The 21,521-nt window shown below is 36.7% G+C and overlaps 1 protein-coding gene across 4 annotated transcripts in view; it reads left to right on the forward strand.

Annotated features, from left to right (window-relative positions):
• Positions 1-21,521, forward strand: part of DIAPH2 (diaphanous related formin 2) — an 857,286-nt gene that overhangs the window by 581,805 nt on the left and 253,960 nt on the right. The gene's annotated exons all lie outside the window — the stretch shown is intronic.

Here is a 21,521-nt window from a genome sequence, read left to right on the forward strand (position 1 = left end):
GGTTGAGTCTGCTCCCACTGTTGCACAGGGGATCTAAACATTGTTTCCTCTTTCAGTTTGGAAATTCCCATGAATCTTGCACGAATTAAAGGCCATTAAAGAAAACTTGTAAAGTAAAACAAAGCCATTCACAGAAATGAATAAATTATGCAGTTAAACATAAGGGTAGTGTCTTCATTGAGACACTTGTTTGTCATCCAACCAAAAACCTTTAGCATGTTCAACATAGTAAAGAAAATCCGTTCAGCCAAGAAATACCTATTGAGCACCTGCTATATATATATCACTTACTATAAAATCCAAGCCCAAAGTGGCCTATAGCACAGAAGAGAAGCTAAGTGCTTTATATAAAAGGATGACACTGCATGGCCAAATGGGTGCCTTTCCAATATTAGGTGAAATGCTGGAAGAATCTGTCAGAGGTGAGAAAGGTCACCTTTGGAAGGGAGTATCAGGAAAAGTTTGAGTGGATAGAGCGGCTTTAACCAGGATAAGGAAGCTCCATATGTGTGCCCCAAAGACCCCAGCTGAGTTACAAGCACAAGTCCACCAGTGTCCTCTCCTAACACCCCTCCCACTAGATTTTGGAGCTACCTCTACCCCTCCCTTCCCTACTCCCAACCCTAGTCCCCGGTTTGAGTGTTCCTTGTCAGGGGACTTTGATCAAATCCGTGCTATTACCCCAATTGAGAACAATTTGTAGAAATGACTAGTGCATTGAACAACTCCACTCCAAAAATATGGATTTAGGGCCATGCTGCTCTATTGTTAGCATCCCTCATTCTAAATCCTTGAAAAGAAGAACTTTTTTAAGCTTGCTTTTTTTTTTTTTTTAATTAATATATGTTTTAGAGCAGTTTTAGGTTTATAGAAAAACTGAGCAGATAGTACAGAGTTCTCATATACCCTCTTCACCCCTCACAGTTTCCTCTGTAATTAACATCTTGCATCAGTGCAGTACTTTTGTTGCAATTGATGAACAAGTTTTGACATACTGTTATTAACTAAAGTCCACAGTTTACATTAGGGTTCATTCTTTGTGTTGCGCATCTATGGTTTCTGAAAAATGTATAATGACTTGTATGCAGTATGTAGATTTTTCACACTGGCTTCCTACACTTAGTAATATGCATTTAAGGTTTGTCCATGGCTTTTCAAGGCTTGATGACTCATTTCTTTTTATTGCTAAATAATATTCCATTGTCTGGATGCTTAAAAATAGCCACAGGTTTTGAAAATAGTTCCAAGGCATGTCCGTATTCGGCTTTGCCCCTGGCACAAGTTGCAGTTTATCAGTGCAGCATATTCTGTTGTCAAAACCATAGAATCCCAGCCACTGAGATAAGGAAGGAACCTGCAGCACTGGTTTGCTGGACATAACAACGTGTGTAGGAGAAAGATGCAAGACAGGTTTTCAGGTATCTGCAGCTCACGGCTGTGTTCTGTAGCTTATTGAATGCCTTAAACGGTGCAGTTCTCCTCTCTGGACTTTGGTTTCCTGATGTGGAAAATAAGGTAGGTGCAAGATGAACTCTAAGCGTCCTTTAAATTCTGAAATGTGATAATCTGGTCTCATCCTCTAGTTTTTTAAAGGTGAGAAAACAAAGCACAAGGAAACTAACTAGTCTCAATGAGCTAATACAGCAAATTATTGGTACTTCTTGGACTAGAAATTTAGTCTCTACAGTTGGTCTAGCATTTTTTCCCTCTCATTTCACCCTGTGCTTCCTGATTTTTTCATGTAGGAACCTATCTTTCTTTTTTAACAGCCACTGATTACATAAATTGGGGGAAAAAATAAGAAATAGAGATGGAAAGGAACAGAATCTTTTCTCTTTATCTGAGCTTTGACTGCATTGAAAATGTGCATCCAGGCTTCTATTTCTAAAACATGTAATTCTATAATGTCCCGGAGGTGAATGCTTTTTATAACATTTTCACCACTGATAGGTTGTTCCCACTTATCATAGCAGATTTAAAAGGACAGTGAATATTTATTTATATCCATAATAGCATTGCAAAATGTAACCGGTGAAAATAAGTGAAAGAATATGCTTCCTGGGGTGTCTCTTCACTGTTCCCAGTCAGGCCATGACACTTGTAACCTTGTAACACTGTAACCACCTGTGACCAAGTTCATTATCAAGTAGGTAGGTGAATGAGTTAGCCTTTCCGCTGACTTGGTTGCAGTTCAAGTGAGTACCAAAATTGCCCATTTTCTACATCATAAATACATTGAGAGAAAGGTAGATGTAGATAGATAGATATGGAGTTTTTTCTCCCTCCTTTTCTAATCTTTTAAAATCCTGGAGTTTTCTTTTTTCTTAATCATCACAAGCTTTCTTAGTCTCGGTCCTTTTTAGTGTTTAGCTTCTTTGAACTGAGGGGTAAATAGATCTATACCAGATTAGAATTATATTACAGTAGCTATAATTAAGGGCTAGAATAGAGACCTTTTTAATAACAGATCTGTGAAATCTGAAGTTTCAGTGAACATTTTGAGTAATCAGGGTTAAAATATTTGTTGAACATGATAGTTGATGAAATTTTTTTCTAAATGAAAGTCTGGTTACTAGAAGTGTTAACGTCTTCAGGTTACCTAGAAAAGGTGTTGATAAGCTAGATGTTACATCAGTTCTCATTCTTGGAATCATAGAGTTTGATTTAATTAACAGAGAAAGTTCTGCATATACAATAGGGGATAAAGTGTGGATTTTACTTCTTTAATAGTTTGACAAGCAGATTGCAACAAACAAGGCATTTGGAAGCCTGTTAGGGTCCCAGAGGCCTTATCAATATGCAGTACACTTCTCTGCATTTCCCCAGGTCCCTGAGGTAGAGATGTGATGAATAAAATTAAAACCACCAGTTCTTTTTGTGTAGCTTTCAGCTATCACTAATTTCAACCGAGAAATGACTGTTTTACAGGTATACCTTCAGTAGTTTCCAAAGTAAAATGTAAAAATGTGTTTAAGTTGCTCTTACATTGAAAGATTTCCTACTTTCTGTATCATGATACGTTTTCTTTAAACTCAAATACAAGAGTAAAACTCTATGCTCCTTGAGGATTGTTTTATATTTAATAGTGCTGTTGAGACTCTCAAGGGACAAAACATGCAGATAAAGTATTTCTTAGAAAAGTGATATATATTTATGTATAAACACATCACTGGAATAGCATAATCCATGTGGAACAAGTTCTTCTTCAGAATTTGATTTTAATAGATTAACATCCTTACTATTTACTCTATTTGTAGCTATTTATGATTGAACAGATCTCTCTGGTCCCTTTGCAAAGATTTCTTGAAACTTACCAAAATTCATGGGGAGATCATTTAAAGCTCCTGATACCTTTTATATATTACATAGAAGACCTATGAGAAAGGTTAAGGTAAAGCAATTCATTGCATATACATTTGCAACAAAGTTCATTGAAGTAATTGGAAAAAAATGTATAATGGAAGGCTCATTAGCTTGATACAGAAGACCACAAAATGTAAAGATTGCATTAATATTAAATATACTAAGCAATTTTGACACCCAGTAAACACTTATTGAAAAGACTAGCCTTTTCTAATGTTAAGTCTGAGAAAAGGGGGAGTTTTTTAATTGAAAACCCACATGAGTAGTTGCTTTTAAGGAAAAAAAATGAAATTTTTACTTACTGATTAAGAACTCAGTTGTGTCAGTTGTGAAGTTTGGGGAGTGGGAAAACTAATTTGTCAAATTAGGCCCTTGGAGTTCAACAATAAACTAGAAGTCTCATGGGCTTTTATATAGAAAAAGGCACCTGTATTTTGTCTTAATGTGCCTTTGCCATCACAGCTGCAACTGAATCACACCCAGAAGTGCTAAATTGCAATTCCCAGTAGCCATTTTCAGTGCATTTTTAAAAGAATGTATCCAAATAACAGACCAATTGAATTAAGAAAAGCACATTCTTTAACTGAATTCATCCTTAATCCTTTCCTTTTATTGTCCTCTCAATAGATACACTTTGTATTTTTGCTTTTTAACAATTTCAACCAGAGGCATGCTGTAACTAAAATGAGGTGAGAAACAGTTCTAACATGATAGTAGTGGTTCTCTGAATTAATTTATGCTTGTTGTTTTTGTTCTACCTTACCAAAAATTCTTTTCAGTATTATAGAACAAAAAAATCATGACTTGTGTCACGATTTATATAGCATATTGCCCCTGCTGTATGATACACCTATACATCCTTGAGGCTATCTTACACCCAACAGTTTGTACCCCTCACTCTCCCACACCTGTATTGTCCCTCCCTCTCCCACTGGTAACCACTAGTTTGTTCTGTATATCTGAGTCTGCTTCTTTTTTGTTTTATTCACTAGTTTGTTGTATTTTTTAGATTCCACATATAAGTGATTTCATGCAGTATTTGTCTTTCTCTGTCTGACTTATTTCCCTTAGCATAATGCCCTCCATGTCTATCCATGTTGCTGGAAATGGCAAAATTTTGTTCTTTTTTTATGGCTGAGTAGTATTCCAGCATGTGTGTGTGTGTGCGTGCGTGTGTGTGTGTGTGTATCACATCTTCTTTATCCATTCATCTGTTGATGGACACTTAGGCTGTTTCCATATCTTAGCTATTGTAAAAAATGTTGCTATGAACATTGGGATGCATATATCTTTTTGAATTAGTGTTTTTGTTTGTTTTTCAGATATATACCCAGGAATGGAATTGCTGGGTCACATGGTAGTATTTTAAACATTTTAATAACCAGCATGGGCATTCCGATGTATAATGGCTGAATATCGGCCCAGTACAGTGTTCAACAGGACAAGCTAATTGACAGTGGTGGTTGTCACATTCATAAGGATATCTCTTACTGGTGTTTCTGTGTTCAACACATAAGAGTGACACGATTCCTGACAGGTGAATGAACGTGCTGTGACCCTTTGTAGTAAGGCCGACTGCATGCACCAGCCCCATTCTTCCTCTCACCAGTCCCCAGGAAATCCTCAAACTGTGACTATTTGGAGTTACAGCAATGGAAAGAGAGAGTATGTGTCCAGTGAGCCATATCTTACTTGTGTATCTTTCTCTTGTCTCCATAGACTATGGCTACAGAGAGGGCAAGGGATGTATCTTACTCATCATCAGTTTCTACTGCCTAGTACAGTACTTGGCACAGAGCAGGGGCTCAAGAGTTACTGAACAAATAAAAGCATTGAGCCCCACTAATAAAATACCACTCTATTGGTAATCAAGAGGCATAAGTGAAAGAAATAAGCTCCCTAATCTTGCCAGGGTCATTAACCTAGCTGTAAGATTACTTCTTCGTCTATAAAACAAAAAAAGTACAATGTCCTCAATGCACCAAGTGTGAAGCCAACTGGCCAAGTGTTTATAACAGTCAGATTGACAGTGAAAAAAACCTGAAAGCAACCTCAGTTATTTAAATTAATGATTCCCCCTTCCCCCTTTCTTGTATTTCGTGCATCATGACATGAACCTTTCAAATTATGCTTCCCTGAAGGCTTGTAAGATTCACTCATGGTCAGGCTGATATTCCATATGGTCTCTTCAAAGGCTGTGTTGCACCATTTTTAATACTACATCAAGATGTCGGGGATAGATCCTACAAACTTGGTTATTGTTATCATCTTGCACCTTGTACTCGTAACCCATATGTTGAGCAAGCAAATCCCATAGGAAATAGTCAGAAAGCAATTGTGTGTCTCCTGCTACCTATTTAATGTTTATTCCATGGGGATTATCTTGCCCTGCACGTAGAGGGAAACACAGGCAGTCCCCCATGGCTTTCAGATCTCTGAAGTCTCTTTAAATTGCAAACACAGTCTCAATCCAGAAATCAGAGTGCTGGCCTCTAGCGTGCTAGTGATACTAGCAATCTAAACTCACAGATTTCAAGTTGAAAGTAAAATCGTTTCTGCTTCCCAAGCTAGGCTATTGCAATAGTGCAGGGAGCAAGGTGCTTCCCCTGCTTGGGGAGCCTCCCCTGCCACTCCCTTGATGTGGACTGATGGCATTTCCTCCAGCTTGCCACTTCCCCCTTGTCCCACTTTTCTCAGGGCTCCATGCCACATGCGTTATAACACGGATTCTCTGTCAGTGTGCCCGCCCCCTCTCAGATGTTCCTCTTGTATAGGACTTAAATTAAGGCTCCAGATCATCTCTCTTCCCCACCAGGCTCACTTCTATTCCATGGAAAACACTCATGCAGGTCTTTGTCCTGAAAAACTCTGTAGGGATCGAAGCCCAGCTGTGTCTATGCCCCTGGACCAGGCCACTTTAGCTTCTTCAGGAATAAGTCAGGTACCCCTCTTCTGTGTCCCCCAAAGTCATAGAACACATTCATGCTCTGAATAGTCTGATGGAAGCCCCCTTCTCTAAGCTTGAATCAAAGGATGTAGTATCTCCATATACATGCACACCCTTGGCAGATGTCTCACGTCATGACAACAGCTTTCTCCAAAGAGTCTCTTTATAAATCCTGTCCTCCTCCACTCTGCTAACCTTTTATAGTTCTGAAAATTCTGCATATGGGAGTCTGCCTACAGACATTTTTCTATCGAATATTTATGTGACATTGGCACATCAGTCAAGTATGAGAAGAGTCCAATTTTAATATCTAGTTACACATTAAGTGTGTTTTTTTGTTATTTTCGCACCTGGGATGCTTCAGTAGGCTCTATGAGACCGTAAAAGGCATTTCTATACTTTGTGGTGTCTGGTGCTTTTATTTGCCACCAGAAACATGCAGATTACCACAATCAGGGTGTAGATGACACAATACTTAGACTGCAGAATAAGCTCTCCTCTGTTTTGAAGTTGATATCTGACTTCTGTAAAAAGAAGTTTAAGAAAGCCAATTATACCTTCAGAAAGATGCACATCTTCTTGTCTTTGGAGAGGAAGACTTAAAGATCTAAATTTTCTGTGTGACTGAGAGAGTCTAGTTGTGGGACATTAGAAACGTGGTGGATCTGGGATATTAGCTGTGCAGAGTGGCAGGAAACACTAACCACATTCAAACAAAAACGGCTCATAGATGATGCTGAGGGCTTGGTTGCGGTTGGATTTATGGATTTTTATTGTTGCTATTTTGTAGTTACGTGATTTTCTTCAGTATCACGCAGTCACTCCAGTATAAGAGTAGAGATAGTACTTGTAATATTGGTCCAGAGTCGGAGCTTTCCTTGGCAGATGACGAAGCAAAATGGTAGAAGGAAATTGACAGGGCTAGGGATTACAGTTTAAGTGATAAGCCATGGAGCCATACTGGGTGGTGAAGGAAGGAGGCCAGGAGTCAACTAATAGATGGCTTACGTAAAAGGATTTCTGCACGTGAAGAGCAGGGAATGAGAGGACTTAAAGGCTGTGATCACAATGGATCACAAAATGGGATGTTTTACTTGGAGATTTCAAGAGCAGTGCACTTCTGGGTAGTCACATCACATACATGAAGTGAATAAGAAAACTTCTCTGTGAAAGAACGGGTGTTGTAGAGAGTGAGAGTCTGTGAGGGTAGAAGGCCTTGAGACTGTTGTCATAGAGGGGGATTTTGAGTTTAAGATTTCAGAGGTGGAATAAGCATTCATTTGTCCTCCATGCGATGACAGAGTACCAATACGTGGCAGTGAGAGAGAAGAGAGCTAGTGAAGTGATGCACGATGTTTTTGGTAGGATTTACTGTAGAGGATGAGTCTGTGAGCCAGGCACCAAAGACCTCATAAGCATGGTTGAATTTTTTGTAAATTTTATCAATGGAACAGTAGTGGGGTGGTGGTATAGTTGAACAGCATGCCTATAAGGAACAAGGATGAGAGTGGAAAGGTAAGAAAATGAAAGCTATATTAGGAAAAGAAAACCACTTCCTTTATTTTGTGTCTACGGTGGATTGGGCTCTTCACATTTATTACTAATTTGTACCCTAACTCATCAAGATACATATTATTTTTATCTTGTTTATTATGGAAAATAATAAGTATATACAAAAGTGGAGAAAATGATATGATGAACCCCGGTGTACCTGTCATTCAGCTTCAACAATTATTACTATTTTACCAATTAATCCCTTTTTCAGGTGAAAAAAGCTGAGATTCATACAGTTTAAGCACTTTGCCCAAGATTCCATGGCTATTTCACAAGTGACTAAGCCAGAACTTGAACCCAGATCTGTGTGACTTCAAAGCCTATGTTCTTTCCACTACACCATACTCTTTCCGTATAAACCATTATTGTCTCTTTTTAAAAACATCTTTCACTCTAGGAGCACTTCTCTGTAGCATTGGAAAGCCAAACAGTTGAAACTGGTTCATCTCCTCTTCTTTGTTCCAGGTCAATTGGGAGCAGTATTCCTTCTCTTGTAACAACTTTATCATTGCATCTTTTTGGTTAACTAATGTTTTTATATTGGAGAATTCTTCCCAGATATTTTCTGAGCATACCAATTTTTTTGTCCAGGGTACTGCTGCTGTCATGGTTATTTTGTAGGTAAACATACTACTTTTCGCTCAAACAAATTGTGGACTCTTGTCAGCCAAGTACAGGATTGTTGAGAGAAAAATATGAGCGTTTAGCACGATGTAAAATCTTGCTTTCTAAGTTGATGCTAAAATGTGACATGTCCATAATTATGTGATATTTGTATATAATCTTATCAGGTGTTGAAATGGTAGTTTCACACCACTTGCCTTTCAACATATATGGACGTTGTTAATTCGTTCAGGAACTCAGAAATATTCAAGATAAATCACAAGTACAACACATGCGGTAATGTCTCTAATCTTTTCGATTTGGTTTGCTTTAAACAGTGGTCTGGTATGTCTTCATTTACATTGTCCCTGTAATAGGCTTCCCCAGCAGTCCGGCTCTGGTAATTATTTGGCTTATTTATACCTCAACACCTTGAGCTGCTACATCTCATTTAACTTACTGCTCTTTAAAGTTCTTGTAACTCAGTGGTTCTTAGCCCTGAATACACATTAGAATCATCTAGGGAAGTCTTAAAAAATACTGATGCCTGGGCACCATCCCAAACTAATTAAATCAGAATCTCTGAGAGTTGTAGCTCCGAGAACCATGGTGATAATTCCTACTCTTTGACCAGTGCCACTCAGAACACTCTGCTTGGTGTGAGGTTGAGGCAGTTAAAACAGCAACAGTCCAGTTCTTTACCTCATCCCTTCCACTTTTATTTTTCTTCATTTGGCAGTAGTTTTTTTTAAAAAAATGTGATTAAAAACCATCACATTCATGGGTTATCAGAGCTTACTATTTCTCCACCTGCCTCAAATTTACTATTGCAAAATGCAACAGGATTCCAGAAGTAAGATTGCATTTGAAGATTTTAAAGGAGATCCATTTGCTCTACACTCACGTTATTGTGATACAAAGGGAGAAGGGCCAGGAGACTCTGAGCAGAGACAAAGGAGTTTGAAAGAGGATGAGACACTGGGGGAGCTAATGGTTGTTTAGTGTGACGGAGCCTCAGAATAGCTGGAGAGGTAAGTATGAGCTGTATTCTGAAGGACTTTGTATCTCATTTCAAGGGGTTTGATTAGGACCAAATACATAATTTGTGGGGTCAGTGCAAAGTGACAATGTGGAGCCCCTGTTCATAAATCATTAAGAATTTTAAGATGGCGGCAGAAGAGCATTAAACCAAGCACAGAACCCTTCTAAACATGGGCCCCTGCGTTACTGCCCAGGTCCCTTCCCACAGAGCTGGCCCTGACTTTAGTTAAATTCTGAAGATAGTGGGAGACAGGAAAGGTTTAGACAAGGGAGTGACTTAAGGCTCATTGTAAAGATTGCTCTGATCGCTAGGCAGAAAAATGGATTGTTGAGCTGAGACACCAGGTACTACCAGTGGCTTTTATGAAAACTGATGTGTCTATCTCCATATTTTTTCTGTGATTTTTAACTCTTATGATGGTAATAGTAGTGATGGTACTAGTAATAGCTTCCATTAGTATAGCACTTAAACACTTTCATATACAGTATTGTCATTTGATCCTTCAACCATCTGATTGTCAGGCAAGGTATATATTGTTATCCTTGGTTTATAGATAAATAGTTAAGTGACTTGCCAACAGTTATGTGACTAGTGGATGATGTATAAGGGATTTGAAGCAGCCCTTTTGACATTGCACTACTGATATTTCTACTTGTATTGCTAGTTTTATTATTAAGAACTATTTAATGAAAGCAATTTTTAAAGCATCTTTTTGTCCATTTGCACTTTTTGGTGAATTGCACTAAATTGTAGTTAAAGACATTGTCCACAGTGTTTTCAAAGCTCCTTGTACATACAAATATCCACATGATGGATTTTTTAGTTGAATGCCAGCAAGATTTTTTTGTACCAAGATGTCTGTTTTCCTTTACTCAGACGTTAAAAAATGTTCCATGCACCACTCTTTAACCTGGCTGTCAGGGAACTTATATTCAAACTCAGCACCCAGTTTTCAAAATTAGCTCATCCAATCTCTCAAGTCCCTCTAGACGGTGTCTAGTGTTTCTATCCTTGACAATGCTATTTTCACATTATATTCAGTTTTCTTATATTACATTTTATGTTACTTCAGATACATTTGGAAGCATTCAGGATATAAATCCTTACCTTAGAAATGAAATAATAACCATTTGGAAATTTGTGCAAAAGAATAAGAAGAAGCACAAAGGAATGTTTAGGTGGCTGAGCAATAGTATGAGGGACTTACCCATTCAAGCTGGTTAAAGCAGGAAGTAGCTGACAAGTCAGATAAGCATCCCCTAATTAAATAAAAGATAAGATTGAGTGATAACAGGCAAGTTAAAAAGCACGTGTGAACCTGCAAATGACTTAGGCCAACCAATCTTCTACTCTAGAGATTGTATAATATCACTATAAATTCCAGTACTTCTGTGTCCTACCCATCATCTCTCAATTTTTTATAGTCTCTCATGCTGAGGCCTTATAATTTTTATTTTTACTCTCTCTTTCTTTGACATTTCTTAATTGTTAATTATTTTGTGTGTATCATGGCTAGAGATTTAGATGTTGGAAGGTCTAGTCTTTCACAGTAGATATAACAACTAAAGTTTTGAAATGTACGTTTTATAAATATTTGATTATTTTTATAGACTCTATGTTTGGATTGTTTTAGGTGTTTGTTTCTTTGTCGTAATTTAAGCAGTCGGATTTAATTACATTCCAGGGAAAAACAACATTCTTTTAATAACTTTGGTTTCACCTTTTCTTGATTCTCTTGTCTTTTTTAGTTTGTTCCTAATTTGTACACAAATAATGATTCCAGTTCAGAGTGGCTACTGCAAGAGATAATACTTGAATTTCAAAAACTACCTTATTCCTTTTATGATAATAGTATGTTAAAAGTATCTAAGGTAAAATTTTAGCATCTGAGACCAAGTGGAAAGCAAGCTTCTGTGTACAAAAGAGATTCTATAAAAATAGCTTGAAGGAAGCTGTTTAGAAGAATTTATTGGCTGGATACGATCTGTGGTCCACTAGTCACCACTATACCTAAATGGATTCTTTGCCTTCTTATCCTGGGTAGACTCATAGTCACAAACCAGCCCTTGCTGTCTACCCTGGAGTTCACCTCTCGAGTCCCAGACAGTCCCTGACTGTCACTCATAGATTATCTGATGGTCACCTGGCCAGCCTCTTGTTTACTTTCACTACCCAGTGCCAGACTATCCAAGCAAGGTTTTTATAAAGATTATATCTTTACTTATTAGGAATGGAAAGTAATTTAGAAATATTCTAGTCTATTGGTCTTAATTTATGGATGAGTAAACTGAGACTTAGAAGAGGTGACTTATGGCTGCATTGAATAACATTTTGTAACCTTTTTATTGGAATCTGAAGATAGAGACGATTTCTGTAGTTTTGTAGAGTTTTTAAAGAAATTATATTTTCCTTTGAGTTATCTGAGTTGTGTATGTGTATAATAGTTACATAAGGGACACTAGTTTTTCTTATTTTATTTTGTGTAGATAATTATAGTAATGTAGAGCAACCACAAGAAAAAAATCAATAGTAATTAACATAACAATTTAGATATATCATGCTCTATTGAACCTTGAAACGATTTGTTATACACTATCATCATTATATTTCTCTAGAAAATGTGTAGGTCATAGCACTCGATTATAAAATTGAGAGTAGATATTTATAAGTTAAGAAAATTTCAGCTAATGTTTATGGAGATCTAAGTATATGACATTACATTTATATTTTATTTTATGCCATTAACATAGTGAATCTTGCCTTTGGATATGAGAAACTTCATCTTTATAATTTCCTTTCCCTTTAAAATGTTCTCACATGTAATTTCTTTATTTATATATGGGATTTTGTAATTATCCATATTATTCATCATCCTATGTATGTATACCTCTAGATCATATAATAGCCATCATCTGTATTACTTGTTTTCCCTCTGAGACCTTTAAAATGCTCTCACATGTAAACACGTGGTGTTGATTCATTTGAAAATGTTTCCAATGTGTAAATGGCATGATGGTGGTTTTACAACATTAATTCCCCAATGTTTATGTGAACCTTACAGGATTTGAATATGAAGAAGAAACCCTTGACTCACTGCCATTAGGACATGTGCTCATCTATACCATCTCTGGTTCTTGTTTTTACCAAAGATGTGAATTTGCATCCTGGCTGGCTGCAGTTATAGGTACTGGCTACAGAGCCTTTTTTTTTTTTTTCCTTTTAGAAAGCTAACTGGCTCCTATAGGAATCAGACTCATGACCTTGGCCTCATTAGCACCATGAGCTAACCAACTCTGACGTGTAGAAATTACACAAGCGACAAATCATAAGAGAAAAAAGAACTAAAAGATGGCCTTTGGGGAAATAATTTTCTTAAAGAGCATATCCAAATTGAGACCTGCATTTAGCAGCTTATATGAAATTCTTGATCCCACGGAGTTGCTTGTTTTAAGAGTGAAAAACAATATAAAAATAGCAGTAGAGATTGAAAGCAAGCAAGTTGTCCTGACTTACTATTTTCTTTCCTGTGTAATATAGATTTATATAGAAACAGGGGCTCTAACCACCTGTCAGTAATATGTTTTTGTCAATTTTCCTGTAGATTTTTATTCATGAAAATAGCACTAGTGGCAAACATGAGCTAGTGAGTCAAAGGATCCTGCACAATTCCCTAAACTACTCTGCCAGTTTATTTCAGTGATTTATAGTGCCCCGGTTTTTTTTGGGTTTTTTTTTTGGTTTTTTTTCGGTGGTGTTGGACCAAAGCAGAGTATGAGTGAAAATGGCTGTGGTTGTAGTGGTTTTGATAAATGGACAGGTACCAAGTATTACCATTGGAGTGACTTTTTCCCCTAAAGATAATCATTGCTATTACTATTACTACTATTTTGTTTCCACCTTACAAAATATGGGGTGGAATTTGATCAAGTTTTTATTGTGAAAACTGAGGGCTGTTTCTGATTCTCTTGTGAATTTCATGACTTTGGGAAAATTCTTTATTTGTACACCACAGTTCCCCTCTGCCCCTTAATATAGGGACACCAAGGTATTGAGTTAGATGTGAGAATTAACACGTCAGTGAATCTTCTGGGCAAACAAAAATAGAACACATTTGCACAGCCATAGTTGTCTCAGGGGTCAAGAGCAAGTGTTAAATCCAAAATCATAAGCAGTATATAATTCTGTTTATGGTTTTGAGCACATAAGACATGTTTCTTATTATAACTAATGCTGTAAAACTAACACACCATTGTAAAGCAATTATACTCCAATAAAGATGTTAAAAAAAAAAGAATTGATATTTTTAGCTGTAGATTCTAAATTACCCATTTCATTACTTTTCTTTTTTGTTTATTTGCTATATCAGAAAGTATATTCCTATGACTTGATAAAATTTTATGTACCTCTAACAAATTTAAAAGTTAATTTCTCACATTGCTTATAGACAAAGGGGAGACCTTTAAATAAGCATACATTTACATAAAGTCAGAATTTCATTGGAGAGCTTTCTTAGCAACTGCCTCATGGTTTACAATATCATCCCATCATGATAACTGCATATATTATTGTAATGTTTGCATCAAGATGCTTCTAATTTCAATATGGTATATTTCCTAATATGATTTGTATTAAATATTAACACAATAATATAATATTTGACTTTATGCTATATATTATAAACTAAAAAAAATAATAACTAATGCTGTATTTCTTGACTCTTTCTGGTTTTTATCATAACTGAATTAATTTTATCCTCATACCCTGATGCTAGGCATTTGGAACTTAGTAGGTAGTTGAAATTTGAATAAATAATGAAGATGATATAAATGAATTTTATTTAACTGATAAAATAGACACATGGATTGAACGTGATACCTGACATTGTTGATAACAAGGAAGAGTCAGCAGAGTTTTATTATGGTTTCCTTATTTTTTTCAATATGGAAATAAATCTATTATATGATAAATATAACATAGTTTAACTTTAGTTACATTTAAAAGAAAATGAAAATGAAATGATAAGATTTAAGAAATCATGTTTGCAAAACTCATTTGAATAAATCAGAAATGTAGAAATTCATCATTAGACAGCCCAGGATGTAGAATTTGTTATTAAACAATCTATGAAATTATAGGTCTGATGTATGTTATTTTCACATTTACTATTAAGGAACTCTCAGTTCTTTTCTCCCCTCTTTCTGGGTTTGTACCTGTCACACAGACTACAAAGAATGTTAATTTGTTGGCCTGCCTCTCTTGAGAGGTTTGCCACATTTTTGAGGTAGAATAGAAAAAGAGGTATAAAAAGGGAAAGTAACCAGAGCTAGCTGTGAAGACTAAATGAGACAGATAAAAAGGGCCTAGCATAGATGTGGCATATAGTGTCCTATAATTAATAGTAATAACAGTTGTTATTATTATTGATAAGGCCTTGACCTAAATAACGCTGGGGGCCTTAAATTATCATTAGCATTAATAACAGTAACATTGATATTAGTATTATTAATACTGTTATATTTTGAGGTGACGAGATACACATGAAAACATAACAATTCAGGCTTAAATATGATGAAGTTCCCAGTGAGGACTACCATCAACCCATCTGGATAAACTGTTACATTTTGGAGAGTGCTGGTAGAAAAGGCTAGAAGGAAAAGTCAGAGGATCCTGAGTTACAGACTATATAGCTCGAACTTTACCTTATAAAAATGCACTGATGGAAAAATACTTTAGGAAGATCTATATCATAGATTTGAATTTCAGGAGCTTTAAGCATCGCTGAGTGCAACCCCTACCATTTTTGAAATGTTGCGAGGTTTGGGTGATTTGCCCAAGAACACACCATTTGTTGGCGGCAAAACAAGCTCTTGCACCTCAGATACCTGACATGAAGATAGCCTAGTACTCCTTTCATTTAAACAATGTCCAGAATGGATATTATAAAGGGATTGCCAAATGTCACTCTAAAGCAAAATATTTTTATATTTTTAATTTCAGTTAGAGAATCAAGAATTATGCATATACATTGGAGATGAGGTAACCATAGTGACCAAGTAAACAGACTTTTAAAATTTAAATTAAGGCACTTTCATCAAAGCTGCATAATAAATGCCATTTATAGTTACGTTATTCTCTATGTCGTACATTTATAATACATTCAAAATCAAATATCAAGACTAAATTATGCTCCAACTGAAAAAGCCATGTCAGTTTTCTTTATGTTCAAATACTAGTTGAGATTTGTTTATTGCACCTCTTTTAGAACAATAGAAGCTTGAGAACTATGCTTGGTAATAGAACAGGAAAGCATAACTATAGATATAAGTGATTAACAAGAATTCTATTCCCAATTGTGTGTTGTAAGACTGACAAACATTGGATTAATATTGAATAGGTAATTTACAATTCTGTGCTGTTTGCAGAGATATCATATTTTGCTATTCTTAGGAACTTGCAGATGAGTTGGTTTTGGAGGTTTTCTGATACCCAAAAGACTTTTAAAAATGGCAGAATTTCCCTTACATGCAGCTCTGATTTCTAAGGCATACGCTTACCTTGAAACCCGCTATTTTTTCTTTTTAACATCTTTATTGCAGTGTAATTGCTTTACAATGGTGTGTTAGTTTCTGCTGTATAACAAAGTGAATCAGCTATACATATACATATATCCCCATATCTCCTCCCTCTTGCGTCTCCCTCCCACCCTCCCTATCCCACCCCTCTAGGTGGTCACAAAGCACTGAGCTGATCTCCCTGTGCTATGCGGCTGCTTCCCACTAGCTATCTATTTTACATTTGATAGTGTATATAAGTCCATGCCCCTGTCTCACTTCGTCCCAGCTTACCCTTCCCCCTCCCCATATCCTCAAGTCCATTCTCTACATCTGCGTCTTTATTCCTGTCCTGCCCCTAGGTTCTTCATGACCTTTTTTTTTTTTTTTCTTAGATACCATATATATGTGTTAGCAGACGGTATTTGTTTCTCTTTCTGACTTACTTCACTCTGTATGACAGACTCTAGGTCCATCCACCTCACTACAAATAACTCAATTTTGTTTCTTTTTATGGCTGAGTAATATTCCATTGTATATATGTGCCACATCTTCTTTATCCATTCATCTGTCGATGGACACTTAGGCTGCTTCCATGTCCTGGCTATTGTAAATAGAGCTGCAATGAACATGATCCTGGGGAGTTGCACGTTGGCTCATACAACTAGCTGTCCCCTATACCTTGCCTATCCCAATGATGCGAGGAAGACTTGCTTGATTAAGATCTCGGTTCCGTTTTGTTTTGCTGCTCTTGACACTCTTAGTACTTGACCTAACTTTTTGCTTTTCAGATTTGCATGTCCCTTTTTTTTTTTAACTTTGGTATAGATAAAAGGTTTATGCCTTTATTGGTTTGAATTTTTGTTACTTAGTGTCTTTGATCAGTAACGAGAAGTAATTTGCTTTAGCCTCTAATGGATTATAGTCTGTTTTGCCATTGCTTTTGCTTTTCAAATCCGTATGGACACCGGAAGGCTAGGTCTTGTTTTTGTTACCAACAGGAGACACCCAACTGTAGCTTACATATATTGTAAGATATAGAGAAGGTTGCAAATTCCCCATGTTGTCCTCTGTTTCTTAGTCCCATACCATTCAGAAAATGGTACATACCAGTCTTGATAAACTAGCATTCTCAAGAAAGAAGGTTGTGATACGTTGTTATTTCGAGATATTGAAATTATGTTAAATTATACATGGGGGATATTATTTATTTATTGAATTTAGTGTTCCCAAACTGTTCTACAGAATATTGTTCCATAGGATGTGAAAATAAAATTTAAAAAGAAAAAGAAAAGGTTGGTTGAGGGTAGTCAGGGAAATTGTCTGTGGCCAATAAGTTGTGGATATGCTGGGTTAAACAAAGATCAACAAGTCTATTTACTGCAGAATTGCTCCTGACTTAATATGCTACTTTTGTTGTAAATTTCTAAGAGGAGCTATGATATGAAATGTTTCCCAACTTATTTAGCCATGTGTGCATCTGTGTGTGTGTGTGTGTGTAATACCTTTTAACATCTCAAGCATGGTACACGGTTTGGGAGAAGGTGGTCTAGCTATTTATTCTTGTATGCCTAAAATGTAAGTGAAATGGACCAGGAGAAAATTGTTAAAATTTCATTATACACCATACCTTAAATGGCTGCAGACCTTACTGGCAAAGCTTCCTGATTATAGGAAATTCCCATTGAAATGTTCAGGAGGAGGGAGAAAAAAATCAAATAGGATTACTTTTAAAAATGCATTGGCAATACCCCTGTTGTTGGATATAAGAAAGAATAGAATACTTTTAGCTACTATCTAAACAATATGGATTATATTATATCTAGGACTTTAGAACGTTATAAAGCTACACGTGAATGCAAGCCCGATTATCAGTAATTAGAAAGATGTTGCTTTCAGAACATGTGATCCATTTACACCAACATGCCATAACCCCGTCCAAGGATTATCAGTTTGTAAACATATTATTTCCTGTGTGAGTTACTTAAAACATTCTCTAGGTGTTTAACAATATCTTTAGTTGATCTGAAAATAAGTCACAGTGGCTGAACTTGAATACTTATAACAGCAATATGAAAAACATGGGACTGCAGTGAAGCTGTGATCATGAAAAACGCTCCTGTTACAGAATAAAACCCTCTGTGAACCATTACTGAGAACAGAGTAACACTGAGAAAAACCCACATAGATATATTGCCAGAAACAGTTGCCCTAGTTCTGTAGTTTCAGACTGAAGTTGCAGAGACTCCCATATGGGAAAAGCACTTGTACATATCTCTCTGATGGCGTTCGTCTCATGATGTTTGATTCCATTTTGATGGGTTTGTTGCTAGCATGATTCCTGCTGTCACTATGATTTGTGTTTATTATAGCTGTTTCCTTTTTAATAAAGGATTCTGTTGCATATAAACACTGACAGGAAGCTGTCTTTTCAGAAATTACATTCTGTGTGCTGCACTAGTCATTGCAACGTTGTAAAGTGAGTATTTTGCTACCAACGGAGCAGGATTATATTTTTTTAATGGATTGATTAGTGTGTTTTGTTGTTACGTTATAAGAAAGGACCTAGCGTTATTTTTATTTTGTATTTGTTTTTAAATAGTGTACACTTTTAAGGAGAAATAGCAAAGTAGGCAGTACTGTGTGGCTGAACGTACTTTGATAGAAGAACAACTCGAAGACCAGGGAAAATGAGCATGCAATAAGGGAGAGCACATCAGATTGACCACAATCCAAGAGTCCCAGGAGGAGAACGTCCAAAGTCAATAAGCATCATTTCTCCTAAGCTGAGCTGAGGCAGTGTCTAATGCCATAGTCAAGACTCGGAGCTGAGAGATCCCAGGCTGAGAAAATAGTCAAAGAATGGGAGGCAAGGAGGCAGGGAGCTGTCACTAGGGCAGGTCAGCCAGTTGTGCTGGGTAGTGTTTTTCTCACCTGGAGATGCTTTTAACAACCTCATGCCCAGTGGCATTTTTAAATTGATGTCTGGCCCCAGAAGGGTCTGTCTGTAAAATAAATTGAACAAGGTTGAATAGAACGTATATAAAAAAAGAAGCTTCAAGAAACCTGGTGTAATTAATTTACAGTGTGCTACTCCATTGAAAGCGTCTCTAATCAGGTACAGACCGGCTCCTCCTCTGCTTCCGTCTCCTTCTCTCTCCTTCCCTCTCTCTTTCTTTCTCAGGTTAGAAAAAGTTCACGATTTAGTTAGCCAAGGATGCACCATGCTATAGGAAGTGAGGGCAGAAGTACAGACAGCAGAATTCAGCATAGCTCTTTTGGTTCTGAGTTGCATGGGGGGATGGCGCCATTGGCGGTGGGGGGAGGTAGTGGTCGGGTGTGATAGGCTTACTTGTCCCCTTACTGTCAGCTGTCGCCAGATCAGGAAAGTTCAACTTTTGCTGTACCCCTGCTCTTTTTCATACACACCTATCATCACCATTCGTATAGTATTTCTAGAATGTCTACATTCTCATTTAAAGGAATGTGTACAAACACTGGGCTTTCCTCATCCCTGAACCAAATTCAGAATTACCAAGGCCGTGGGCTCTATTTGAAGGGAGGAAAAAAGAGTCAAGGCCAGGTATCCTGGAACAGTATCTTTCTCCACTTCCCTGCAGTCAGTTTACCACTCCCGCCCCCGCTCCACATGCGTGTACACTCTCTAATATCCTTTCATCTGGAGGGTTAGGATACTGCCTTGTTTTTTGGAGGACCTTAGTCACAAATCTGTTTCCCCAGTGGTACTTTTGTGTTTATCAACATAGCTTCCTGGAAGAACTTCTGATACATCAACACTTGCTTTGGAACTTTATCCTCTAACACAATGAGATTGACTTTCAGCATGTGTCTGAACTAGGAATGAGGATAAGAAGGACTTGCCCTACCAAAGGGACAGTTAACAAAGGCTGAGAAGTGGGAAAATCTAACAGTTAAGGAACAGTGGACTGTTATATTTAATTGGATGATTGGATAGATAATGAATTGTGCATGAGATATAGTACAAAATAAGGTTGGAAATGTCCATTGAGGCTAGCCCCCTCAGAGTCTTGGGCACCTAAGGAAGAAGCTTTTATTAAATGTGTAAGTCAGATTTTTGAGTAGAGCCTACTGTGAGGAGGCAGACATGAAGAAAAGGCCAGTACTGAATCATCAAAATGATCTTGCCAGTTACAGACTCCTTGCATTGGGAAGCTAGAAGTTTATTCCTATAAGATAGAAATCTAAGTGAAGTAGGCCAGACAGAGAATGACAAATATCATATGCTATCACTTATACGTGGAATCTAAAAAAAAAAATAAATGATTCAAAGGAACTTATATACAAAACAGAAATAGACCCACAGACATAGAAAACAAACTCATGGTTACCAAAGGGGAAAGGGGCGAGGGATAAATTAGCAGCTTGAGATTAACAGGTACAAACTACTATATATAAAATAGATAACCAACAAGGACCTACTGTATAGCACAGAGAACTATATACAATATTTTGTAATAGCCTATAATGGGAAAGAATCTGAAAAAGAATATGTATATACGTATGTATAACTGAATCACTTTGCTGTACACCTGAAACTAACACAACATTGTTAATCAACTATACTTCAATTTAAAAAAAAAAAAAAGAAATAGTCATAGCTGACTATAGAGAGAAAAGAAAGTAAAAAGAACATTTGTGCAAAAGCTGGTAGTATTTGCCTGCCTTTCAGGTTTAATCCTTCTGTCTTATTTGGCAAACCATCTTTGGCCCTAGTCAGAAACAGCCTTGCCCTTTGTCAGGAAGGAAATCCTTTTGGTGAAAGAATGATAGTAATCTTTTATGAGAATTGAATGATCAGTTGATTGGAAGAAGACTATAATTAAATGTGATTTATAAGCAATCGATTTTGCCTGAAAAGATTATGAAGCCATGTAAAGGTTTTCTTTTTATTTTTTCTTAATATTTACTAAGCTTTTATAGATTTCAGATTCAGTCTGAACAGAGAATAGAAAAAGCATTAGCTGTATAAATTTTATTAGCACATAGGGCTATTAGCTGTAAGAAAGTATTACCAAAGACTAGATTGGCATGACTAAATCTCAGTTAGAGATTGGCTGTTTCTACCTAGTAATTTTATACCTGCCATTCAGCGACCTGCACTAGGGTAGTATTTGTGAACCAGGTGGCTTAAAAGGCAGATCATATAGATTCTCCAAACTTAGCCTTGTGAGTCTCAGAGATAATATTATCATTTACTTTTCAATAAGTTTTTGATATTAAAAGGAATCATTTTCAAACAGTCACTACTGTCTAAACACTAGTTAGTTAGACATGCATATTAGCAATGATAAAAAAAAAAAAAAGACTGAGGCAAGGTTGAAAAGAAATAGAATGACCTAGGCCTAAATCACGTACCTTCCTAATTAAATGAAACAAGATTTCATTACTGCTTAACTGACTCTGATCTTACAGACGGACC

Source organism: Balaenoptera ricei, chromosome X (genome assembly GCF_028023285.1).
Source record: "Balaenoptera ricei isolate mBalRic1 chromosome X, mBalRic1.hap2, whole genome shotgun sequence".
Classification (NCBI taxonomy): Eukaryota; Metazoa; Chordata; class Mammalia; order Artiodactyla; family Balaenopteridae; genus Balaenoptera; species Balaenoptera ricei.